The sequence below is a fragment of the Arachis ipaensis genome, chromosome B05, assembly GCF_000816755.2.
Source record: "Arachis ipaensis cultivar K30076 chromosome B05, Araip1.1, whole genome shotgun sequence".
NCBI classification, from domain to species: Eukaryota; Viridiplantae; Streptophyta; class Magnoliopsida; order Fabales; family Fabaceae; genus Arachis; species Arachis ipaensis.
Window position 1 is genome coordinate 2,820,697 of NC_029789.2, and position 16,064 is coordinate 2,836,760.

The following is a 16,064-nucleotide window of genomic DNA, read 5'->3' on the forward strand; positions in this document are numbered from 1 at the left end:
TTTGAAAAAGGTAAAACGTAAAAATTAAACGACCCTAACAATCACTTTAAAAAATAACAGATTTTCAATAAAAAAGAATTTGAATCCTAATTGATTTTTAACGGATAAATTAACATAATTTGAATCCTAATTGATTTTTAACGGATAAATTAACTATTTAATATGTTATGTAAATTTATTTTGTTAATACAAAGAAAAAATATTGATTAAAAAACTAATTAATCCCATAAAACTAAAGATCAAACATCAAAGGCCAAAAAATAATTTTTTTTATTGAAGATTTCGTTGTTTTTCAAATTAATTACGAGGATTGTTTAAAGATTTTTTTCCTAAAAAAATCTGAACTTGACTTAACGAAAATTCTGGAAAGAGATCAGATACTAGTTTATCAATAAAGAGGATTTTCTCAAAAAAAAAAAAAAAAAAAACCAAACAAATAGGACACAAATTTAAGACTTCTTTTTTTGATGTATTAAATTGAATAAGTTTAACTTAAATACCATTATAATCAGACAAAAAAAATTATTAGAGTAAATTACCAATTCCGTCCTCAAATTATCAAAATGCTGACAAAAATAACCTCCACTTTTGTTATTGATAAAAATACATCTAAAATATTGAAAAATGCTACAAAAATATCCGACCGTAAATAAAAATCTATTCCGTTAATAGAGTTAGCTGAGCTGTCAAACGGATTCCGTTACACCCCTTCCTCTGCTTCTCCTTTATTCTCCCTCACTCCCTCCCTCCCCAAACCTCCTAGAAAGACCTTACACCTCATCCTCTTCACTCTCACTCTGAATCTATGGCTGCTGCATTCCTATCTTCTCTATCTCACGCTCTCACACCTCACTCCCCGCTCGTTTTTTTCTTCTCCCTTCTTCTCACTTTCACTTCTCCAATACATAGAACAATTTCTCATCAACTCACGCCGTTGTCTCTTTGTCTTCAACGGCAGAACTTCGTTATTGCCACTGTTGCTTACTCGCTGCCCCTCCGTTGTCGTCAGAAGAGGATCTCACAGTTCCTTGCCCTCTTCACTCTCTCAGCAGATCTCTCGATCTTTCCTCTCAGATTCGCCATCGCTGTCACTGCTTGCATTGCTCGCCGCCCCTCCATTGCTGTCAGAAACCTGTCTTGCAGCGCCTTACTCTCCTCTCTCGCAGTAAGCCAGCAGTGGATAGTCCCTCTCTCTCTAGGACAGTGAGGAGCTATCTCTTCCGCTTCTCTCTTTTTCATTCTTTCTCTTTGGATTCTATTTTTATTAGATTATTAAAAAATATATAATGAAAAATTGTAGAATTGCTGATTATGGAGGATTATTACTAATTATGGCTGATTATGACTGTGGTTGAGATGAAGAGGGTGAGGCATAAGGACTATTCTGGGAGTTTTGGAAGAGGGAGAGAGTTACTGAGATGTTGTTTATTGTTGTTGTAATTGCTTTAGGGAGTGAGGGAGGACGGAAGGAGAGGACAATATCACCACAGGTGCCGTCGTTGAGGAGAGAGAGAAGCATAACAACAAGGAGAGAGAAAGAGAGGGGCGGCGAGAGAGAAGAATCGAAGAAGGAGAAGTGGATGAGCAAGATGACAGAGCAAGACCATTGTCGTACTTGAGGGAGAGAAACCGTGGAAGAAGAGGCGACATCGTATTTTAGGAGAGAAATAATGAGGAAAATGTTGTTGTTGCAGGAACTTCAGCTAGGAAGATGATGTTGTTGTCGTTGTTGCAATTTCGGAGTGACTGAGATATGTTGTTGTTGTGGTTGCAGCTTGCAGCAGTTTCTGGGAGGTTTGAGGGAGAAAAAGAGTGACAGCAGATGATGTTTATTTTTGTTGTAGTTGCATTGAGGAGGGAGGGAGTGAGGGAGAATGAAGAAAAAGCAGAGGAAGAGTTGTAACGGAATCCATTTGACAGCTCAGCCAATTCTGTTAACGGATAGATTTTTATTTACGGTCGGATATTTTTGTAGTGTTTTTCAATATTTTAAGTGTATTTTTGTCGTTAATAAAAGTAAATGTTATTTTTGTCAGCGTTCTGGTAATTCGAAGGCAGAATTGGTAATTTATTCTATTATGAAAATTTAAGAGCATAATTACCGAAATTGTGACAAACAACTACAGTTTAGTAAGTCATACGTGGTTAGCAAGATTGAAGATTGGTTTGTAGCGAGAAATTCAAACTAAGATGAAATCAAACATTAAATTGAACCCATAATTGAAGCCAGAGAGAAACAGTGACGTTCAATTTGTAGAGCCGGCATATTCAAGTTGCACTAGATTCTTATATCGAGTTATGTGAGAAATTGATTTACTCGAACATATTGAAGAAAATATAGAGCTGACTAAAAATGATTTTGTCATTTTATGATAAAAGTTTTGTTTGGGTGAATTTTTAAAAAAATATTTTTTGTTGAGTTAAATTTTTTTAAAAGATCTTATAAAAAAATAAAAGTAATTTTATGTTTGGATATTTCATGCAAAAAGATCTTTTTATTTATTAATTATGTTTGAGTATAACGATATAAAAAATACTTTTTTGTTTATTTATTGCATGAAAAATATTTTTTTTTAAAAAAAATCTTATAAAAAAATATATAAATTATAATTTTTCAAAAAAAATATTTTTTTAATATTTTTATTTTTATTATTAAAAATTTGTCAAACATGCTAAAAAAAATTTTATTAATTTTTTTTAAATCAAAATAATGAGCCTAAACAAACACAAATAATGACACAAGTTAAAATATCTTTTATTCATCATCGCTGTTATTATTCTCTAACCATAACATGATTAATACATTTTTTTAAAAGTAAACACAGCATGTAGTTGTTGATATGTCATGTCAAAGGGGCATTAATAACCAGTCACATCTAAATTGTAATTACATGCTTAGTCATGCAAGTTAGCCCAACCAACCATAACATCCTCTCAATTTTTTAATTAATTTTATTAAATCTATTCTTATACCATACAACATTTAAATAGGATATCCTGAAAAAAAAAAGTGTTATATAATATAAAATCACAGTTTATTAAAATAAAAAATTAATTGCATTTATCCTAAGAACAACCATCACATACGGCGGTTTTTCAATTCCTGTGTGTCGCTGCTATTTTTTCCCCCTTCAAATTCAGTTGGTTCACTTGGTTTTATATGGTAAATAATCCGATTAAGTTGATTCAGTAAGTATAAATTTTAAAAGGAACATTAAATGTTTGGTTCTAGTTATTCAAAAAAGCATTTTTTACAAGTTTTTTTTATGTAATTGAAAAAAAAAAGTTGAAAACTGAAGATAAAACAAATACACACTCTTTTTTGCCTTTTATATTCCCCTCCTCTTTTTGTTGGTTACTAACCATTAACATCATGCAATATATTATATATATAGTACATGCTATGATGTTTATATATAATTAAAAATTTAAAATAAAAAGTATCTTTGCCAAATTCCATACTAAACTGATAGACACAAAAAAAAATTTGCCTATATATTATTAATTTATTACCAATCAACGTACACATATTCATATACACAATCATACACGAACCAATCTAATCCAAGTGATTGAAATGAGAATCATGTTAATCATCTTAGTCAAAGGGAATCAAATACTAAGGTCTATAATCCACCCCCAACAATAAGTGCTAACCATCTCTGCTATGACTTACACCCATCCTTCTACTTCAAGTTTCATTTCCCACTGTGGATCCTCTCCTCATCTTCAATAAACAAATCCTTTTAGCAAATAATTAAATGCTAAATAATGGATCAAAATCAATCAGGTATAATTTTGATGTACTATTACTCAATTACATTTTTTATTTATATGATCATTTAAATAATCATAATAAGATCAGGTTTTATGAAGGGAACATAAGAGTATAAGACGATAATTTTTTCTAATCCATAAAAATTAAATCTATGTTGATGTTTACACATGATAAGATTAGGTTTTACGAGAGAAACAAAAAAGGTGATGTAGCTTTTTCTCTCTTATTATATTTTTTTAGGTCAAGAATTAAGTTATCATTAATAGAGATTTTATTTAAGAATTTATCAATAACTAATAAATTATTTTATGTACAAAATAAAATTTAAACTTTCAACCCTTGTTAAACAGTCGAATAGATTAACTATTCTACCAATTTAATTCTATTGGTTTTTCTTATTTTATATAAAAAGTTGGAGATGCTCTTTTACTTTTTGGGTTTTGAGAAGGACACGTGTCTTATAAGTTATTAGGCCCCGCCTCCCATTTATCTTCCGAATTTATACCTTGAAATGTGTTACATTTATATATCAAATGCAAACAAGAAAAATAATTGTATAACAATAATAACAACAAAATTTAATTAAATTTTATATTTTTTTCAATAATAAATAGCACATGATTTGGTAAAGTGGCTCACACTAATGCACGTTAGAACATTTTTTTTTTCTTATACCTTCCTTTCCCTTCATGTCATGGTGGCTGGCATAGTGTTGAGGTGTGAAGTGTGAACATTGAACAACCACATGCAGTGTAAAGTTGAAAGCTGATTACAAGCTATAAGCCTATATACACTTTCCTTAATCCTCCGTAGGATAAGCATGATTAGAGAGCACTAAAGACTTATCCATTTGTCCCTTCTAATTGTTTTTGTTTTCCACCAAATTGATGGATATAGATGAGGACTCATAACCAGCACCTTCTTTCCCAACTTTCTTTTGTTTTCATACTTCACAATCAAACCTTTCACTTAGGCACTTACTTAGCACGTGACTCATCAGAACATGACATTTCCGCGGGTCATTTGTTTCTTTGTTGTTGTTATGGACATGGTATCAATACTTCTTTTTCAAGACAGTGAAGTTCTTCGTCTTATTCTTAAATAGACACACAATAAAATGTGTGACTTACTGAAAAAGTAAGTCATCATTTTTATTGTGCGTGTATTTAAAATATAAGACGACGAACTTGTATCTACACAAAAAGTTCTTTATCTTCTTTTGTAGCCGCCTAAAGAAGTAGCAATCAAATCTCACTCTACCTTATCATTTTTTTGGCATCTAACATGGCTGTTACATGAAGATAACTATATCATCATAGCTGTGCTATTCTATCACGCCTTCTACAGGTTTAAAGGCAAGACTTGCAAATTAAGACATGGAAGCATGAAGATAATATGTAAGTGGAGTTTCTTGGATTTGATGTTTTGATTGGAGAATAACTTTGCAAGACAAGATCCTAAGTCCACTTCATCATCATATCATATAATAAAGGGAGGAACATGAGTGAATAAATCATTTAAACTTATCTTAAATTTAACTCTTGTAAGTTCTAGAATGTACTCTAGAGAGTCAAATATACAATAATGATGAAAACGAAAAAAAAAAAAATTATCAGCAACTATTAAAAAAGAAGCATGAAATCTTATCAAATTCAAGAACTATCATCAGTTAGAATGTACATTTACTGTTTTCTTGAGTGCACTTATTACTTAGAACCACCACCAACATATAACCTGATAACTTATCGATGAGTATCAAGTAACAATTAAGTGTTGCTATTTTTTTGTTGTCAAATAGTCATAGATAGTTAATATTTTGGTTCATACCTTTTTTCTTTTAATTAATCTTCCCATTCATAAGCAGGGTATAACAAGATAGCAGAAATTACTCTTAAATTGAAACATGTTCTCATCTCTTCCTTCCAAGCGGTGGCTCTTATAATAGTATAGCTAATTGCATTCATCAAACATGGTTGAAGTTTTAACCGAATCTCGTAGAGACAATACCTTAAATCGACCTAATTTTCTCTTCATCATCACTTTCTCCTTCAAATACAGAAGCCATCTTCATGGCCAGCTTTGCAGCCATTTCCCTTCTTTGAAAATCAGGCATCAACCTTAAGCTTGCACGCATATTCCCAATCCCAGACATCATTTGTTCCAAATCATCTAAGTCAAGAAACTTACCTGTATCCAACTTCTCGCTTTCAAGATCATCCATGTCCTCTACTACTTCCTTGTCACTCTCATCCTGAAATGCAGTGCTAGAGGTTGAGGGCTCAAACTCTTTGTTGGGCTTGATTCCATCCTCATTTTCACATTCTGTGTTCAGGTTTCCATGAGGAACTGATCCTCCTGCGTCTAAGGATGTCGCAGAAACCCATTGTTGTTCACTTGTTCTGTATCATCCCATGGCTCTGCTGAACAGGCTGATAAAACTTCATACTCCAATTCATAATCAGATTCTTCCGAAGACAACTCTGAAGAAAAAGAAGAGAAACTAAATTCGAAGGCTTAGAGTTTATTCTACATCACAGACATTAGTATGCTTTAAGGAACAAGAAAGGTCAAGGGAATTACCTTCTTTCACAGGCAACAATGACTCACTCGTTCTATTACCAGATTTCAGTATCATTTCAGGCCACATATGAGCAGAAAGAGCATCACAGAGCCTTTCAACTCCCTATGAACCACCATCTACAGACAAGCCTGTCAACTCCCCCGTTTGGGCTCTCGCTCGAATCGGAACCTTTATGCGTTGGTAGGCTTTCGACTCAATCGAATTACCTATCGGCCGCCAATAAAAGAAAAAGTTTTCGCCTTTCTGAATTCATGCTCATCATCTGATGCAGAACTTTTTTCATAACCACCATCCATCCCCAATCACATTCCACATCCCACTTCAAACTTATCGATTCCTCGGGTAGGGTAGCCCTCTCTAGAAAGGCATTCCAGCTTCAGAGGCAGGTGAGCGGGGTCAGGAAGGAGTTTGACTAACAGTTCTTTGTCTCAGTGTTGCGATACATCAAACTTTTAAAGTTGGAAATAGGTTTAATACTTAATAACTCATCATTGTATCCTTGAATTAAGCGAACTAAACAAGGTTTGGTCATGATGGTGTTCCTACTTACAAGACATTGCTTGTTAACCCCCAAAAAATATCATAGTTATGACTAATTAATATGTAGACCAAATGTTTCAAACCAAAAATCAGAGCAATGTGGAGAATATCATATGATTAACTTGTGTATGGAGCTCATTCGCAAAGGCGTACATTTGTCAAAATCGGCATTGGAAGCAACTCAAATGTTATTCTCAGTACACAATTCCAAGCAGGACTTTCTGATATCCCTCGATGATTCTTCATCCCCTAATAAACTAGTTCTCTCCAATTCAGATATTCCATAATCAGCACCCTCTGCATAAGGATCAACAACAGAATCATCTAGCTTCAGTAGTTGTCTTCTGTACCCAGCATGAGCCGGATGACCTGGAAACAGGTCCACTTTGTTTCCAATGCACAATACTATCTCAAAGTTTTGAATATCCGTGCAAGATACCCAATCTTGAAGTGCAGTTAGAGAAGATAGCTGCAAGTACAAGAGAGAAAATAATAATAACAATAAAGATATGTCAGTGCAAAAGCATAAGTTCATGCAATTAAATCATACAACATACAACACTAACATCCCTCATGTAAAAAACCATAACCAAAGCTTCCAATTCTTGCAATATAGAGAGTTTCCCAACAGAACAATCATCACCAAGGTTAGCTATCCAAATAGAAACATCAGCAGAGTAATACTTATTGCTGATATTCCACCTGTTCATGACACCAAACACACAATGAAGGAACACACACACACACACTCAAGAGGTAAAAGAAAATCAAAATCAATCATTTGGTGAAAATGATTCAGGGTTAACATACCCATGGCCATTTACTTCAGATGCAGACTCAGAAGTATCTTCAAAATCAACAGAGAGCAACCCTGAAGTAATCAAGCATGCAAAATAAAATTCAGCAGGTGAAAAACTAAATCTAGATAGTTCATTAGAATTATCATAGATAACTATGGAAGAACATGATGATCAACGTATTAGGGTTGGGCTTTTATGAGATACATACACATAAATAAACTGATATCTTGTGCTGAAAATGTGAATTTGAAGTAAAAAACAGTTAAACAATATACCAAATTCAAAGTTAACCGAAAACCTGAGCTTGAAATTCAACCAAAGTAACTAAAATTTCAAATGAGAAAAATTGAATTGAAAAATATGAGATACTAACAGCAAGCAAAACATGAAACAAGGAGAAGAGGAAGTCAGAAAGCGTAACTTACGGGATAAAAGGGTACGTTTACCAACGTTGGGGGATCCAATGATGAAGATGCCGGGTCGGTTCTCAAGGGGAATCGAATCCTTGATCGATTCATTAGCGTTCATTTTTCAGTAACAAGCTTCAAACTTTGGTCCCTAGGAACGCTTTTTTCTTTTGAATTTTGTTTCTTGCTTTTTCTGAAACCCTAATTGTTGGCGGTTCTGTTCTGACTCGGTCATGGTCGTCGTCGGCTCCTTCATGGCGCCGGCGCGAAAACCTTGCAGTGATCCCCTGAGCTGGTCACCACACAAGCAACGGTGTGGCTATCTTCGAACCAGTCATTTTCCGCCACGTTGCATCCTTTTTGTGGGTCAAGGAAAATCTTGTTATTGGATCTTACTAAATTCAGGGCCTGCTACACATACAAGTAAAAAAAAGGCCGTACAAGTTTTACAAGTTATCAGCCCAAACTTCATTAACACGCGCATTAACTCATTTTGAATGGAGCGTAACTACACGCGCCCCACTCAAACGGTTCCTCTTCGTCTTCCTCTTCCTCCTCCTCCTCTTCTTCGTCGTTTTTTTTTTCGATTTTCATGGTTTCTAAAATTCTTTTTCTTCTTCTTGCTGCACGTTCTTCTTCCTCTTACTCTTCTTCTTCTCCTTTTCTTTTGTTTCTGCACGTTCTTCTTCCTCGTTTTCCTCTTTTTCTTCTTCTTCATTTACGTCTTTTCTCTCGGTTTTCTCTTTTTTTTTTTCGATTTTTCATGGTAAAATCGTTTTTGAAGAAGAAGAAGCAGCAGAGGATGAGGAGGAGAAAGAGAAAGAGTTCTGAATTATGCATAAGATGTACTTCAACGAATTTTGGGTGTATTTTCTTAAATCCTTTGGGTGTATTCCTATAATCGTTTGGGTGAATTCTTGTAACCGTTTGGGTGTATTTTCTGTAATCCTTTGGGTGTATTTCTGTAATCATTTGGGTGTATTTGAGTGATATCTGACTGATATCTATGGGTGTATCTGACTCATATCTATGGGTGTATCTTACTGATATCTATGGGTGTATTTTTCATTTCAGAAAAAATGGCAGGCAGAAACCAAGCTGAAAAAAATGTAAGAACAAATATATGTCTTCGATCAAATCAGTTTTTCATAATAGAAATATATCTAACTCTAATTTTGCTTTGTTTACAGCAAATCAAGGACCTAAAGTGTGCAACCCATCTGTTGAGTGAGAAATTCAGAAATATGAGCGAGGAGAAGTGATGCAGTAAGACTGTCCAGGCCATTCTCATTGTTATTGAGTCCATTTTGTCAGATAGATTCTAATGATATTGTCACTGATTAATGTAACTGTTATATACTCTTGTAAGAAATTGAACACATGGTGTAAATATATTTGATCCAATTATAAGTAAATTTTTTTTCCATAATTAAACTCTCTCTGGTGTATTCAAAATGTCTGATTTACAGGTACTATAATATGAAGTGGTGATCCAGATAGATTGGAACCCATATATGACGGTCTGCATAGAGAACTGCATAATATACCCAAACACAGACTATAAATACACCCGATAAAAAATTAAATTTACACCTCTGCTGCAGATTTTAACCCAACACTACCAGAAAGCCACTTGTTGTCCACAAAATCAAAATTAATTAAACTCTCTCTGGTGTATTCAAAATGTCTGATTTACAGGTACTATAATATGAAGTGGTGATCCAGATAGATTGGAACCCATATATGACGGTCTGCATAGAGAACTGCATAATATACCCAAACACAGACTATAAATACACCCGATAAAAAATTAAATTTACACCTCTGCTGCAGATTTTAACCCAACACTACCAGAAAGCCACTTGTTGTCCACAAAATCAAAATTAATTAAACTCTCTCTGGTGTATTCAAAATGTCTGATTTACAGGTACTATAATATGAAGTGGTGATCCAGATAGATTGGAACCCATATATGACGGTCTGCATAGAGAACTGCATAATATACCCAAACACAGACTATAAATACACCCGATAAAAAATTAAATTTACACCTCTGCTGCAGATTTTAACCCAACACTACCAGAAAGCCACTTATTGTCCACAAGATCAAAATTAATTAAACTCTCTCTGGTGTATTCAAAATGTCTGATTTATAGGTACTATAATATGAAGTGGTGATCCAGATAGATTGGAACCCATATATGACGGTCTGCATAGAGATCTGCATAATATACCCAAACACAGACTATAAATACACCCGATAAAAAATTAAATTTACACCCAAACAGCAGATTTTAACCCAACACTACCTGAAAGCCACTTGTTGTCCACAAGACCAAAATTAATTAAACTCTCTCTGGTGTATTCAAAATGTCTGATTTACAGGTACTATAATATGAAGTGGTGATCCAGAATTCCAAATAGATTGGAACCCATATATGACGGTCTGCATAGAGATCTGCATAATACACCCAAACACAGACTATAAATACACCCGATAAAAAATTAAATTTACACCTCTGCTGCAGATTTTAACCCAACACTACCAGAAAGCCACTTGTTGTCCACAAGATCAAAATTTAGCAGAAAATCATTCCAATTCCTATCAAATGAGTCTTTGCTATGAGGGTTTCATTTTTCCTCTTTGCTACATGTAATCAATTGATTCTTAATCTCGTTTTCCTTCCTATTTGTGCTCCACTTCGTCCTGATTCAGCTGACAATCTGAAGTTGAATCATCTATTATCTTCAAAACGAGTTCAAACTTTGATTTCAGAAACCAGAAAATCGAAAAGAAAACGAAGCTGGAGTTACAGAGAGAAGAACTAACGTCAATGACGAAGAACAAACCAATGAGAATGGAGAAGAAAAGAACGATCGAAAAACCAGGGGAAGACGCGCGAGAAGAAGAACGATGAAATTTGGAAAGAAGGAAAACAAAGAAGGAAACAAATCTTTTAAATTTGGTAGTTATACGAACGCGAGATCTTTGTATAGCGCGTGTAAGTGACGTAGGAGTTGCAACGCGTTTTAGTGGATTAGGCGTTAATGAACTTGTAATAGTTACAAGCCCTAATCGCTTGTATACTGAGCTTCTCTTATTATTATATAGTCTATATATATATAAAAGAAAAGTATAGGTAAAATATTACACTTATTTAATATATCATGTTGTCGTATATATATATTTTTTTGGTATGATGTTGTGGTATATTTTAATATTTTCTTCTGCACTTTTTCCCCTCCATTGTGTGCTTACAATTTTTTTTTTGTCTATGTCTATATATATAATTTAAACCAATAAACAAATTCAAAAATCTTGAAATATCTATTTTATGACCATTTTCAACCAAGTTTTTATACCCAAATAAAAAGTGAAGTATATGTCTCCATCCTTACTTTCAACCAACTTTGTTTCATAGTATTTATGCTACTATTTAGTATCTATCTACTTATCTAGTCTAGTTTGATTATCCAAAAATATCAATATACCTAATTATTCATTTAAAATTATAAAGGTGAGTATAAATTATTTCATAAAATATTATTGAGTTTAAATATTTAAAATTTTAAAAAATTACAGTTATACACAATAAGATTTTGATTCGTCCTGTCGTAAGTTAGTTTATTTTGTATAATTGTAGTTTATTAGACAGTTAGCACAACTTAGTTATTAGTTTCAGTTTTTCCTTTATTGTTAGTTTAGTTTCTAAACTCATTTTTATTCTATTATTCAATACACATTCTTTTTTTTAATTCTCTTTTCTTCTTTATTCTTCTTTTGGTATTTCATTTTTTTTTTCTGGTTAAATAATATCTAATACTGGACATTGAAAAATTACATATGTTTTGTAACTCTATTTATACACATTAATTCTTCGAATTAACTATTGGAGGGAAAAAATAGCTAGACTATGTTACTAACATAACAGAATACTAGCTAACAAGTTACAATTCTATTGTTATTATTGTTTACAGCAATAAATATTGGTTCATCATTTTTCGCTTTAAAAGTATGAAGAGATTTTTTACAATTAAAAAAAATTGAACTAATATTAATTAACCAAAAATTATTTTTCTATACTTTTTTATTAATAAAGTAATAGCTTCATTCTTATTTTTGGAGGTATTAGAATATAATTAGGATCAATTATAATTATTTAGTATATCTGAATATTTATTATAGGAGATTATGTCTTTATTATTACGATTCTCTTAGTACCTATAAATATTCTTTTATATTGTATCATTCTGAGACAATTTGAATAGACAACTTGAATACTTACAAACATTTTTCCTATTACTTTCTCTCCCCTTTCTAACATGGTATCAGAGCCATGGTATCCTCCTTGAAGATGATAGGTTGTTTTCCTTGCAGTGAAATCACCGTAGTTTTTACACTTTTTTTTCTATGTCATCTTTCCTTTCCTTTTGTCACTCATTTAATACTTTTTCACCTCACCAATTAGCCTATTCTCTCTGTCTTGTGTTTTTTTTTCGAGTCGAATGATCAAACACCATTGTCATCCGCTGCTTACCTATTCTCATAAAGAAATCATATAGTTTTCGCTCTCTTTCGGCAGTTCCGTCTGCGTTCTCTCGTTGCAGTTCTGTTTGTGTTCTCTCGTGGCAGTTCCGTCTGCATTTTCTCGTGGCAGTTTCGTCTGCGTTTCGTCTGTGTTTCCTTGTGGCAGTTCTGTCTGCGTTTCTTTTCGGCAGTTCCGTCTGCACTTCCTTCAGATAACGGCAGTTCCGTCTGCGCTTTCTTAAGATAAACGGCAGTTCCATCCGCGCTTCCTTCTGTCAGTTTCGTCTGCACCCGTTTTATCAGTTTATGTAGTTTTTTCTCTTTATTTCATTGTTTTAAATAAGTTTCAAACTCAAGTTGTCACTTGAGTTTGAGGGGGTGTTAGAATATAATTAGGATCAATTAGAATTATTTAGTATATTTGAATATTTATTATAGGAGATTACGTCTTTATTATTACGATTCTCTTAGTACCTATAAATATCCTTTTATATTGTATCATTCCGAGACAACTTGAATAGACAACTTGAATACATTCAATAATATACAAATTCTTTCTCCAGTCTAGTCTCTTGTTTCTGACAATCAGAGAAATAAAGTATTCAGTAAAATACAATTTAATTATAATAACAGTAATTATACTAAATATTGTTCATTCATAGTTTCAACTCTCTTCAATTGATAGTTTACAATCTCTTCGTCCAACGAAAGAAATAGAAGAATATTCTCCGATTTGAGGTCACAATGTATGATCCCTTTGCGATGAATATGCGAAATTCTTTTGACAATCATGTGTGCGTAGAAGCTCACATCCGTTTTCGAAACAGGTTTAGAATTTAGAGTTTAGGGTTTGGAAATATATAAAGCATACTCCAATAAAAAATTGCAAACATAGCGACTGCCTTCTATAGTAGTCTCAGTTCCGAAGCATGTAACGATTTCTTGACAGTTGTAGCTTCCACCTTCACAAAATGATTGCAAAATGAAATGTCTTTCCATAATAACCACAGTTTTTTATTATTATTATTATTATTATTATTATTATTATTAGAATAAAACTTTATGAGTTATAATAAGAACTAAGAAGGCTTTTTAAATTAAGGGTGGATACTCACTTTTGTATTTTAGAGACAAATTTATTCTAGATTAGGTCATTTTCTTAAGTTTTGGGGCTTGAGTAGAGTGAGATAGTTATTCTTAAAAAAGCAGTTTATTGGGTTTAGTTTGAGAAAAACAGTTTAGAATATACAAATTAAATATGTAGAATCTGAAAATGATAAAAAAAATTTTCACTTTTGTAATTTAATGTGTTTTTCTAATTAATGACAGTTACTTTGATGTGAAACGACTTAGTCAGTTAACATGGATGATGTGAATTGTCTTTATTTTGATCAAGTTGAGAGATTTGCTGATTTTGGATGCTGCAACAAGAAAACAATAGCTCAGTTAGTGTGAAAAAATTTCTGTTATTGTTTGTCATATACTCATAATTCCTATCTCAAGAGTTCCATTTGTTATTATTGTCCTTCTTCATTTTGGTAGAAATAGGTTATTTTCTGAATTTTAAGACAGACGTTTATAAATAATGTGTAGTTTTTTTTATTGTTTATTGTTGTTAATTTTTAAGTTTATTATTATCTGGGTTGATTATTTTTGAGTTAATTAGTATTGTATTTTTTGATTCATTAGTTTAAAAATTATTAAATTTAAATATTTAAAATTTAAGTTTAATCTGCCGATAGTTATTAATTAAATTATTAATTAATAATATATTACCGTCAAATTTATCGATAAAAATATTCCACGGTAAAAATTACCAGTATAAAATTTTTTATGGTAATTAGCGGGAGAAGAAAAAATTTACCAATAAATAATTATCGGCGAGGTTTATTCCGACGGTAAATATATTATTGACGGATTTTTTAATACATTCGTCGATAAATTTGACGATACTCAACGTTTTTCTTGTAATGTAGGAGTGTAGCACAATTTAATTATTAGTTTCGGTTGATCCGGTCTTAGGCATTTCATTTTTTTTTTCTGGTTAAATAGTATATAGTAGTTAACATTGAAAAATTACATATGTTATGTTATTTAATTTATTTATCATTAATTATATTATCTTGAAGTATATGCATATAGCATGATAATTCTGAATTTATATACATGCCTCCCCTTAGAGACCATAATCAGTGTGCCTATCGTAGTTTATTTATTTATTTTTTTTTCAAAAATTAAGAATTAGTGGAGAAGAGATGCATATTGGTTTAATGTTTCTGCAAGGTGATTGCATTGAAAGGGTAATCTACTTAAATAAACTGTTTGAAGATAGATATTATTAAATTGTCCTAAAATTGAATTAATAACAATTCTGTCCTCCTAATATTTATATAAATCGTGGATGAATCCTAAGACTTATGAAAACATAAATCTTCAAACAGTTTATTAAGTAAATTATCCGCATTGAAATTATCACTGGATTACTAAGTATATATGGGGTGAGGATTTTTTCGTTCAGAGGAGAGTATAAGGTTTATAGTTGGTTTAATTAGTTGTATCACTTGAAATTCGGGATTATAATGATAAAATCATCTTTTGAATTTTGAGTTATTTATTATCATTGACTAATTCATTTGATAATAGTATGTATGTGTTCTCAATATTGTTTAATTTTAAATATTTAAAATGATAAATAGTAATATATTTTATGATCTTATAAATATCTTTAAAATGAAATTTAAATAATTCTTTTCTATATATTAGGATAATATGTAGGTAGATAATTTTTAAAATGAAGATACGTAAGTATTATTATTATTTTCTCAAAGTTCAATGAGTAGATTTCATTACCACAACTCTATATATATATATTTCTTTCTACATTTTATATTGTATCATTTTTTCAATCTCTCCTAAGATTTGATATCTTAAATTATTAATAGGAAGACAATTCTACTAAGAGTGAAGACAACCTACATTAGAATTTGTTCAGAGTTGTAACCTAGGTCTCCTTTAATTATTAAACTTTTTTGCAAAATCCACTCGTGCAATGAAATTATAAATTAAAAGGAGTACATATCATAGTCTAAAATCATATGCAATTATTTTAAGATTCATGGCTCAGTTCTATCTTCACATTTTCGGAAAATAATTTATTAGAAGTAAACAGTAGTTTGGAAGATTCCAATGGAAACTAAACAAGTAAACACAGCATTATTTTTTATTTTTGATTCTTTTGGTATACACTATGATGCACGGACACTGACACGGACACGGGACACGACATGGGACATGCGGACACACAAATTTTAAAATCTTATAAGACACGGGAACACGACATATATATATATATATAAAGTATTTTTTAGATAAATTACAATAAATTTTTTATATTTTATTGGTATTAAAATATAAAAAAACATTACTCTTC

At 31.8% G+C, this 16,064-nt stretch overlaps 1 pseudogene; it reads right to left on the minus strand.

The window, feature by feature from the left end:
- LOC107642475 lies at positions 5,401 to 8,462 on the minus strand (annotated as a pseudogene).